General features: G+C 42.1%; 1 protein-coding gene across 3 annotated transcripts in view; it reads right to left on the bottom strand.

Annotated features, from left to right (window-relative positions):
• RFTN1 (raftlin, lipid raft linker 1) overlaps window positions 1–8,288 on the bottom strand; it is a 98,269-nt gene extending 89,981 nt beyond the window's left edge. Inside the window, exon 1 of one of the 3 annotated variants that reach the window (XM_027880044.1) lies at window positions 8,069–8,288. The gene's annotated coding sequence lies outside the window, so the exon portion shown is untranslated. Of the gene's footprint in view, window positions 1–7,088; window positions 7,172–8,068 lie in introns of those variants that run through there. The other 2 variants (XM_027880042.1, XM_027880043.1) reach the window with 2 other exon arrangements.
• Window positions 8,289–8,505: the final 217 nt, after the last annotated feature.

Below are 8,505 nucleotides of genomic sequence, written 5' to 3' on the forward strand. Positions count from 1 at the left end.
TTTTTTTTTTTTTTTTTTTTTTTTTTTTTTTTTTTTTTTTTTTTTTTTTTTTTTTTTTTTTTTTTTTTTTTTTTTTTTTTTTTTTTTTTTTTTTTTTTTTTTTTTTTTTTTTTTTTTTTTTTTTTTTTTTTTTTTTTTTTTTTTTTTTTTTTTTTTTTTTTTTTTTTTTTTTTTTTAGTAATGACAAGTACTACTATCTTTGTATATACAGGAGGTTCTTTTGTTTGCCTGTGCCATATTATTAGCTTCAATTTAAAATGTTATTTATTTTAATACATAAACATCTATTGCATATTAATGAGCCTAACAAGATAATAGCCATTTTTCCACGAACTGTAACAGAATATATCCAGTGTACTTGTTCCAGTGAGGAATTAAGATAGCAGTAAGTATTCGAAAGTGCATCAAATTTCCTGTTTCAGCAATAAGCCAGTAACTCTTATACATCTTAAGTACACGGGACAGCATTTCGTAAGGCAAAAAAATTCCATTTCAGAGGTCATTAGGCCACAGTGCCTGCAACCTTTGGTCATACAAATAGCCTGAAATCCACAGGACTTTTCAGAGAGTGATGGCAGCAGAAGGAGGCCTCAGGGACTCAGTATTTCACATTGTGGAGAGCACTGTGGAGAGATTTGCATTCTTTCCTAAATTGGGGTGATAGTGCTAGAAAATACAAGCCTGTGCTTCCAGAGGCAGCCACAGATACCCTTGTGCCTCTCCAGCAAGCATTTCCCCAGCCCTTTGGAGAAAAACTGGTCCACCCTCACTGCCCATGGGAGCAATGACCTCTGCAAACACTGACAACCCACAAGCCATTCAGCACGGAGATACCTGCCCAACTGGGAATGGACTGAAAACGCCCTTTTTTTTGTGCTAATTCCCTAGTGATTGCTTACTAGGAGACTGATTTTTATCTTTGTGCTGCTTGGCTAAAACTTCAGTCAATATCTTTGAAGAAAAATGCTTCCTCGTATTTCATTAAGTATAGACACATGTTACTTAGAGCACACACACGGAATAGGATGATGGAAAAGGATGTTTTCGCTTAAAAAAAATGAGGGATCAAGAGAAAAAATTAAGCTTCACAACATCACAACCTTTTCCACAGTAATTAGGATGGCAAGTGCTACAGCAGTAGAAAATAAATCTTAAAAAATAAAGTTCCTACTTGAATACAGGAGTCTAAGTATTAAAGTAATTCCAGAGACATATGAATACTTTTTTGTTTCCTCAAATATACTGGTGATGTGTGTATGACAACTCATTACTGAATCACCAAATTCTGCTCAAAGTTATCCCACAAACTTCCTACTGAGACAGCTTGCTTTATAACCTTCCAAAGACTTTTAACATTAGTTATTACACTCTTCCTTTCATTTGCAGCAAAGTTAGTGCTGTTCAGAGTTTTCCCACCATTGTCTGACAATATCTCCTTGCTCTTCAGTTACAAATTCAGTCGCCAACAGGACATTATTCACCTTATTAATTTTCTACATTCAGTTATCGAAGAGTGCTGTAAGAAACATTCATCACTGATGTATTCAAAGTAACCTAAACCCATTTCAATCTACTTATTCAGCAGGTATATTATTTTGCTATAAGGCATGTTTAAGGTTACTGTACAACACATATTTATCCTGGCTTTCTATACTTGCATGTGAATTCCACTTTTTTTTTTTACTCATATTAGAACAAAATATTATCACTAATATCCACTTTTTAGTAAAAAGAAAAACAATTCTTCAAAAACACTGCCAAATTTTCAAATTCTTTCTGCTCTGCAGTAGGTTCTAAGACCCACGTTTTCTTTCTCATGAATGCAAAAATTAATTATCAAGTCACAATTCCTTACTTAAAAGAAATACCTTCAAAAAGTAACATCTAACGAATATTAACCACTAAAATCAAGATTTAGCTATGGGTTCTTACAACTACACGTGCCAGAAAAACTAATTCTGTCAATAAACTCAGATCGCAAATTAATCTTCCACATGCTTTATGATCTTGTTAATCTCAAATTTTTCACGTGTTCAGCCATGTGATGATAAAACTAGAAATGAAACCCAAATCTAACAGCAGATTGGGGTTTTTTAGTCTGTATCTCACTTTAATTCTGAAAAGCATCAAAAATAGCAGCAAACAACAGCAAAGCCTAGTCAATTAATTCTTAAGTTCCCCTTGTGAATGACAGCAAAGGCCTTCACTGGTTAGGGAAGGAGCAGCTTGCTTCTGCAAACTGAGTTCAAAAATGTAACCCAGAATTCGTACAACCCAAGCAAATGCCCGACTTGCAAGCCACAGAAAAAGCCTGTTGCTGCCACCTCCTCCTCCTCATCACCATCCTCCCTCCTGAATTTCAGGAGTAGAGGAGCTCTGCAGAGCATCTGGAAGAACAGGATAGAAACCCACCCTAGCATGGCACACGACCTCCCTCTCAATACTCCTTCCCAAAACAGGTTTTATTGAAACTGGTATCATCCTTTGCCATGAAAAAAGCCAAAAATTTACAACAAATCGTACTCAGAGAGAAAAAAAAAAATCATCAGTATTTCCATTTTTAATCACCTTTGTGATCCACGACAATGAGTGTATCTTGAATACAACACAGGAATTTTTACAGCTTCTATAGAGATGCACAGAGTTCTTAACTAATGATCTCTGAACCTAAGCTTTCTAAAATACCCTCTGCAGCTTGGGTTTGCTTTCTCACATTGCTAGCATGTGTCCAAAATAGATGAAATACAACAAGTTCAGAATTAGCAAAGAACAACAAGGATAAAATAACACCATGTAGCTAACAACTTATTTTCTTGTTAGTAGTGATTCAGGCCCCAGGATTGCTTTTCAGCAGGAAAAGAGCACAAAGAAAAGGAAGAAGAAAAAAAACACCCTTGCCTTCGATCTGATTTTCTGTTTGGAGGTTTTGGGGAACAAATGAAACTAATTTTCTGATTTATTGATCCATCCTTTCAAGAAACTCCCTAACAATTTATCTTCAAGGAATAATAATGAAAATTACACTGAAATGTAACAGAACCACATGGTTAATGGAAGCTTGACTAGATTACCAGAGTAAGTAATTTAAGGCACTTTTATCAATTAAGTACATTTTGGCTAAATAGTTTATTTCAACTGTATCAATGCATTGTGTCAATGACTACCTAGGGGGATGATTTGAAAAGAATTCTAATGCAATTCTTTTAAATACTTATAAGAGTCAACTGCTAAGTATATAGCATTAGATAGAATATTCTAACAAACATGTAAATGTAATACACTACCATCTGAAACAGAACCAAGGTAATTTTAGTATTTACAACGTGATATATGGACAATTCATGCTAGTCAGCTTGGTTTTAAGCACAATTAGTGAAAACAAGTTTTCTTGCATTAGTATTTTTAAAGCTTTTATTGTCCAGGACTAGTGAGTGCATTCTGTAAGCTTTATCACGAATTAATTTATTTTTTAAAATACATAAGTTACTGCTAAAGTTCCTTTCACAAAATTATGGGATGTAGTATTCTTACTGATGAGTGCAGCAGCTGGGAAACAAGATAACTGCAATGTATTAATAGGTTTTCTCTCTTGATTCTGTTTAAGACCTTTCATCCTCGTTCCTCCTTCCATGGGTAATACTTAGGTACCTCACAGGGATGCTAGAAGGCATTTACAAATAATTACAGGACTTCACATTTGTTGTGTAGTAACGAGACATGCTTATTTTCTTAAACCCTCACTCCTGCAATCCTGACCTTTCCATTTTCAACATAATAAGCACTTCATGCTCAGTTCACTTGCTGGCATGTGGTCACTTAATTCTTGCATCCTTCCCACTCTACAAAAAAACAGAGTGTTTAGTCCCCCACTCAGCTCTAAACAAACCCTGAGAGAGCTTGCAAATTATGGTCGAGTTCCTTTCCTAGAATAGCTGAAGCAATGAAGCAGAGGAGGAATAACAAGGCAAAAAACCAGCATAACTGAAGCAAAGAATTAAGAACATCAGACATGACAAAGGGGGTGTACAAGCAAACAAAGAAAGCAAAATAGTACACCAGGATGATCCTTTGTCAGTTCCTAGAACACAGCCCTACTCCTGACATATCCCCATTTTTCCTGCCCTGGCTTACCATTGCACAGTTTTTTTCTGACATTACACTGTTTAGGAGGGAAATTCCTTACCAAGAGATAAGTTTGAAAAAAAAGAAGACCATGTAGGTATTACCAAAGAGGAAAGTATGTAAGCATATACTTAATAAATACTGCAATAATTTTTATTTGTGAGGAGGGATTTTTTTAGTTTAAGTAACTAAAGTTTACCAAACAATTCAAAAGATTCTTAAATACTTATTTTGAAAATACAAGGAATAATTACCATAAATCCCATAATTACCAATAGTCCCATCTATTGTTGGATGTTACAGCTGACCAATTTTTTCCACCATATGCTTACAAATTTGATCAGTGTTGCCAGGATTTTAGACTTGAGGCTGATAACTAAATCTCAGCTTACAGAAAGGTTGGTGAAAGAATAATCCCAGATTTATCCTTTATGATTGATTTGATTTAAATTAAACTGCAGAGCAACCCAAGTAAATCTGCAATTAAGGTTTTCAATTTCAAAAAGCAAATCCCAAAAACTAAAGAATTCATTAGTGAGATGAACAGGAACGAACAGGAAGACATGAGCACAGGGAAGGTCTGGAACATGTTTAAACTATAATATAAGTGTCTGCAGAACTTGGAACCCAAGGAAGTGACAAGAGAATTCATAAGAAGGTTTCCAGACACAGTAAGATGAATTACTTAATAAAGAAGGAAAGGTAGAACAAGCAGCGAGCTTTCAAGGGACAGGAACAAAGTTCAGCAGAGGAAACTATAGTCTCGGATCAAGAAACACCAGCATGAAATGAAATGTGCCAGAAGTTGGAGAAGCCAAAGATAGCACAACTCTACAGAAGCAGGGCACAAATCAGGACTAACCTGGACTCATACCAAGAACTCTGGACGCCCTTTCATAACGAAATGCATTTCTACAATTAAAAACCAAACTATTGCATTTGGTTTGGTGCTATCTCCCTAGGAGACAAGAAAATGTACTGACTACACAAAAAAAAAAAAAATGGAGGAAAACATAATTTGGCCAGTTAAGACAATTGCTAGTCTAGCCTCCAGAGTTTCTAAGCTTTAGGAAGAAAACAAAATAATACCTGATAAATACAATATGTATTCAGTAAAGTTAGAACAGACTACCCCGACAAGTCTTGTATACACAAGTCACTAAGAAAGCACAGCCCTAGCATGCAGCATGTCAAATAACACGCCACTGTGATAACGTGGTTTCAACAAACTCTTATTAGGTGCTATTGTCCTTACTGCAGTGTTCGAAACACTGACGTGGGTTCAACTCTGCTGCCCTGTATAATACACACTTACTTTCCTCTGTGCTGTCCCTGGGCCTGCAGGTCCATCAGGCAACCTCTGTGGGCTTCCTGCCCGTAACTAGGGGCTGCCATCAGCCACACTTAACCCTCTCTAGGGGAACAAAGCTGGGTCTTGTGTGTGTGCACATGAGGAAGAGGGTGGGAGGAAGAAGAGCAAACAGGATCAGGGAGAACTGGTGGATGAGGAAGTCAAGTTGTGCTACTGTTGGGGAGCAATCCGAGGAACAGTAGGTTGGTGGGAGACCCTTGCTTCCTACCCTACCCACATCCCCCTGTAAAGCTCATCCACAATATCTCATACTTGGTGATACCATGATGCTGTCTTTCAGTACAGCAAAAGATTCAAATAGTACCTCATATTTCCAGAAAATACTTTCACACAAGGTATTTCTGGTCAAGATAACAAAGTGTTGACGTCACTGAACAAGGCACAGGTAAAATTTATACCAAAAAAACTACATGCAAATGTTCAAGCAAGTTGCTTCCACACGAAGACAGGAGACTACAGAAATGCTAAGGACCAAAGAACTACTCTCAAAAACATAAGGGAAAATCACAGCAGCTAACATTTTTTGTCTAGAAAATAAAGACTGAATGAACCTGACAAAAGCATGCATAAGAATGTTAGATATGAATCCAACTTTCCTTTAAGGTTAACCCCAAACCACTCTGAACACACAGAAAACAGGTATGAAAAACAGATGCATATAGCAATGTATGCACAGCTGCTTCAGGACAGTGAGTAAAACCACGGTAAAACACAAAACTAGACAAACCCGACAGTCCTATGCTTACTGCCTTTTGCCAGTTTGCCATGGAGCAAAACCCCAGCCAACTGACTGAGGGAAAAAGATACAGTGGATCACTGGTGCCAGGTGTGAAGCTGGGAGATCTCACATAAAGCTGGGGATAGAACACTAGTTATGCTAATATTTTTTACTTACTTTAAATACAGATTTCACCAATTCTGATTTTTCTTCTTCACAAGTCTATGACTCCAGCTTTTACACCACAGAGTCTGAGGCCACTTCATTATACCCAATATGGTATTTGCATTTCCCAGTACCACAGCTCAGAACTCCCTTAGGTATTTAATCACAGCTGTATACTCATTTCATGCTACATTCTCATTCTCAGAACAGGGAATGCCAGCACTCACGGGGTGGAAAGCCCCTTGTCTAAAGTAACTAACTTGAGGCTAAGTCAGATTCCTAAAATAAACCTTCATTCTGAGACCTTTCTTTTTCCTTAGAGAAAACAGAAATTAAATATGACCAGAAATTAAATGTGACCACTAGCACTGTGATTGGCAGCAAGTTGTTATTCAGTACTAGAAGCCGAAATGGACTGGATTCATTAAAAATAAAACATAAAAGTAGATGTACAAAAAGATTTCCCCTTGTAAGCTGGAGATCAGCTAAGTCTTGATAGTGTTATTCTCCTACTAAATATATAAACAAACCCAATTTTGTTTTTAAAGAGAATAAAAACAGAAGCGGTATACAATCATACCACAGATTCCAAACTTTGGCTGAAAACATTAAAGAACATTCTGTCAGGTATGATTATATTTTTATCATTTTAAATCCAGCAATCGCTTTAGCACAACCAGCAATCGCTTTAGCACAACAGCCACCCCCAAGAAGACCACAAGTGGGCTCCAGCACCGCTCCCCATCCTGCCACACAGCAGCCTCTGGTTCAGCTCTTTCCCTGGGTCCGAGCTGGAAGCGCTCCGGAGGGAAGCACGCTCAGGCGTAATGGAGAACAAATGTCTCCTATTAATTATGAGACTAAGCTGAAAGGACCACAGAGGAGCTCTAAAAGTTCATCTAACTAAATTCTCCTTTTCCAGAAACCCACAGGCTGTTAGAAGAGGCTGGTCTGACAAGAATTCAGATAAACTAGAGATGTATTTCATACTCAGACGTACAAATGCTGACCCACGGTCATCCTGCCTCTCTTTACATTCCAAGAAAAACGTGCTGAAACAGTATTAAGAACTTAAAACGGCATAAAAACCAGAAGATCACGACCGTGAAAGCCCAAACCCCAGGCAGCCACAGGGCAGGCAGCACCGCCGCGGCACCGCCGCCTCCAGGTGCCCGGCATGCAGGAGGGCGCCGGGCTGGGCGGGCGGACACCCGGCTCCCCTCAGAGCTCCGCTCCCGGCTCTGCCTCACGACCGCCACGGCTGGACACGGACACCCGCGCTGGCTGGGAGAGACCGCCAGCACTGCCGCCTGCGGTCCCTCCTGGCCGAGCCCAGGGCTCTCCGCACACACGGGCTGACAGGTCGGCGCCTTCCCGGGCGGGCTCCGCTCCGGCCCCTCGGCAGGACCGCGGCAGGCGGACCCTTCGGAGCGGCTGTACAGACCGCGACCCGCCGGGGAGCGGGCAGCAGGCAGTGCCCTCTGTGCCCCGCGCCGGTCTCCAGCAGCTCCTCCAGACCCGGGCACGCCGGGCCAGCCCGCGCCCCGCTCCGAACTTCGGGAGCCAGAGCCCCGGGGCGAGCCGGAGCCCCGGAGCGGTGTTCCTCTCTCCGCGCCGACCCTGCCCAGCAGCAACCCCCTCCCGCCCCTCGCCGAGTTTGCCCGCCGGGCCGGAGGGGTGCGCGGCGGTACCTGGGGCAGGCGGCGGGCGAAGCGCAGCCCGGCGGTGCTGAAGGATGCCCAGCGGGCGGAGACGGCCGGCCCCGCTGACAGCGTTTCCTCCTCCTCCTCCCGCTGCCGCCCGTGCCCGCCCGCCGCGCTCCGGGGCCGCTCCCCCCTCGGCTCCGCGACAGGGAGGTGCCGGGGCAGCGCCGCGCCGCCACACGGCCCCGCCGCCCGGCTCAAAGTTTGTGCGGCGCAGCCCGGGGGCGGCGGCTCCTCTCGGCGCTCAGCCCGGCCGGGGGCCGCGGCCACTTCCTCTTCCTCCAAGCGGCGGCGCCGAGCCCCGAGCCCAGCCCGAGCCCGGCGAGTCGCGGGGGCAGCGCCGCTTCCCGCCCGCTCCCGCCGCACGGCCCGAGGGCGGATCGCTCCGCCCGCCGGACAGGGCGGGAAGTCCCCCGTGTGCTGCC

The sequence above is a fragment of the Empidonax traillii genome, unplaced genomic scaffold (genome assembly GCF_003031625.1).
Source record: "Empidonax traillii isolate 1590-97213 ecotype Southwest subspecies unplaced genomic scaffold, ASM303162v1 scaffold64:size1360303, whole genome shotgun sequence".
Taxonomy (NCBI): domain Eukaryota; kingdom Metazoa; phylum Chordata; class Aves; order Passeriformes; family Tyrannidae; genus Empidonax; species Empidonax traillii.